Consider the following 236-nt stretch of genomic DNA (forward strand, 5'->3'; position numbering starts at 1 on the left):
GGAGAGAGAGAGAGAGAGAGAGAGAGAGAGAGAGAGAGAGAGAGAGAGAGAGAGAGAAGAAGAAGAAGAGGAAGGAAGGAAGGAAGGAAGAAAAATAGTATGCTTTAATCTGCATTCAGACTCCATCAGTTCTTTCTGTGGATGTGGATAACATTTTTCATCATGAGTCTATTGTAATTGTCTTGGATCATTGCATTGCTGAGAATAGCTAAATCATTTACAGTTCATCATGTAAT

This window comes from Petaurus breviceps, unplaced genomic scaffold, assembly GCF_028583685.1.
Source record: "Petaurus breviceps papuanus isolate PSGF00001 unplaced genomic scaffold, PetGlider_PUasm1.0 90865, whole genome shotgun sequence".
In the NCBI taxonomy this organism is placed as follows: Eukaryota; Metazoa; Chordata; class Mammalia; order Diprotodontia; family Petauridae; genus Petaurus; species Petaurus breviceps.